The following is a 2500-nucleotide window of genomic DNA, read 5'->3' as shown; positions in this document are numbered from 1 at the left end:
TCGCTTGCGGCGAGGACGCCGTGGCGGCGCGCCTCGCTCCGAACCGTACCGGCACACGTGAACGGAGGAAAAGGAGGAGGAGGGGGGGAAACGCCCCCCCCCGCACGAAACGGTCCGAAGGCCGGCCGGCCGAAAGGCGGGGAGGCCCGCGCCCCCGACCGCCTCCCCCCGCGAGGGGAGACGCCGCCTACGCGCGAGGACCTTCGGAGGCGGCCCAGGCGCCCGGGCTCGGCCCGGTCTCCGCACGGAGGGCGCGCCGCGCGGCGCGCGCCGGACCGCGGGGGCGCGGCGCCCCGCCCGGCCACTTTCACGGGACGACGCGCTCACCTGAGCCGGGGGCGCGGCCGTCGGCCCCCGCTCGCGCTTTTTCCCTTTTCCCCTCGACCGCTCCGCGGACTCGCGCCGCGCCGCCGCCCCGGAGACGCGGCCGACCCGCTCTCCCCAGCGGCCTTACGACGCCCGAGAACGACGCGCGGCGACCGCCGCCTCGCCGACGCGCCCCCGGCGGGACCGCTCCCGCCGCGAGGCCGGCGCCTCTGCCGGCCGCGCTCCGCCGCCGGCGCCGGCGCCTGGGGCGAGGCGCCGCCGCGTCCCGAGCCGGCACCGCGGGCGCCCGGGGCCTGCCGGGCGGCAGACCCGCCGCCTCTGCGGCCGCACTCCCGGGACCGCCCCCCGCCTCTTCGCGCCGCCGGGAACCCCCTGTTCCGCGGGGCACGCGCCCGGCGGAAGGCGTGACGGGGCCGAGCCCGGGGGGGCAACGCCCGCCCTCCTCGCTTCCGCTCAGAGAACGGGCGGGTGCGCGCCCCCGCGGCCGCCCGCACCGCCTTCCGTTCGGCCCGCGCGCGGCCCGGGAAAGGGCGACGGGGAAGCGACGGGCGGGGCCCGGGCCGGGACCGCCGCAGGCGACGGCGGGCGCCTTGCGGCCGACCGTCCCCCCGGAGGGGGGACACCCGCCGAGCGGCGACGCCGCCGCTCGGCCGCGGGGTCGCCGTGCACTCGTCGGCGTCCGGCCACGGAGGGACCGGGCAGAGCGCTCGCCCGGGCGGGCCAGCGGCCGAGCCAAGGACGGCCGGCGGGCGGCGCCGCCGGCGCCTTCCGGGAGAAGGAAGGCCGTCGAGGGGAGAGGCGCCGCCGCGCCCGAAGCGGCGCCGCGACGCGACGCCGCCGCGGCGGCGGCCGAGGAAAGGGAGCGCGGCGGGCTCCGGCGGCCCAAACCCCGCAGCTGAGGCAAGGCGGAGGGCACGCGCCCTCCGCCGGCAGTCGCGCCCGCATTCGAGGCGGGGGGGCGGGGTCCGGCCCCGCGGCCGACCCGGCCACGCGCCGCGGCCTCTCCGCCGAGGCCGGGCCGCGGAGAGGGGGGGGCAGGGCGCCCCTCCCCGGCGCGGCGCGGGTTGGCCCCGCGCGCGCGGCGGGACGACGGCGGCAACGACGACGACGACGACGACCAGGAGGCGCGGCCGGTCGCAACGGAACGCGCCGCCGCAGGGGATCGGCGGGAGTGGCTCCCCACCCCTTCGAGGGCGCCCGCGCCACCGCCCGGCACACCTGCCGCCGCCGCCGCCGCCGCCGCCACCGCCGCCGCCGCCGGCGGCGGGCCCGCGCCGAACCGCCCGAGTCTTTGAACCTCCGCCCGGGCTCGGCGGCCTTTCGGCCCCCCCGGCTTCCTTCGGCGTTTGGCGACGCCGAGGCGAGGAGACCGGCGGACCGCCGAGACGCGGAGCGCTAGGTACCTGGCCCTGGGGCGAGGGAAACGACCTGCATGGCCCCGCCGGGGTGCCTCCCCCACTGCCGCCCTCGGGGGAGCGTCCGCCGGCGGGGGCGCGCCCGACATCCGCCGCCTTCGCCGCGGCGTCCGTCTCGGGACCCCGGGGTTTCCCTCAGTAACCCGGCACCGCGCCCGAGACGACGGCCGCGGCTCGGGCCGCCCCGCCGGAGCGGGGACGCGGCCCGGCCGCCCGAGAACCTCGCGCGCCCGCAAGCGCGACCCGGAACGCCCGGAGGCCCGGGAGCCCCTCTCCTCTTCCGCGCCAGCGGCGGGGGCCCGTTCGGCCGAGAGCGGGAGGATGGGGGGGCGGGGGATTTCGCCGGGCGGCGAAAGCCACCCACCACCCACCAGCCCCCACTCCCCGGTGCGGGAAGGGCCGGAGGAGCCGCCTCCTTCTCCGATCCCCGAAGGCTTCTCGGGCGTCCCCTTTTCTCCCTCGCCTTTAGCCCTCGCCCGCCGAGGCGGCGACGGCCGGGACGGCCGACCGTCGCCCGACGGACAGAAGGAGCGAGGGGAAGGGGCGGGTGAGCCTCCGCGAGGGGCCGCTGCCGAGGCGACCCCTCCTCCCCGGCACACGCGGGCCGGCCCCTTTAGCGCGGCGAGAAGGAAGACCCGGGCTCGGGAGAACTCGGGCCGCGCCCGCGACCGGCGTTCGGCGGCGCCGGCCGCTGCGGCGAGGCTTCGGGGGCCGGCCGCCCCCCCCGGCCCGTCCGGCGGGGACGGACCGGCGGCGGA

Source organism: Chamaea fasciata, unplaced genomic scaffold (assembly GCF_029207755.1).
Source record: "Chamaea fasciata isolate MVZ Bird 193981 ecotype frontalis unplaced genomic scaffold, bChaFas1.0.hap1 SCAF_75, whole genome shotgun sequence".
Classification (NCBI taxonomy): domain Eukaryota; kingdom Metazoa; phylum Chordata; class Aves; order Passeriformes; family Sylviidae; genus Chamaea; species Chamaea fasciata.
This window is presented reverse-complemented; position numbering follows the sequence as displayed.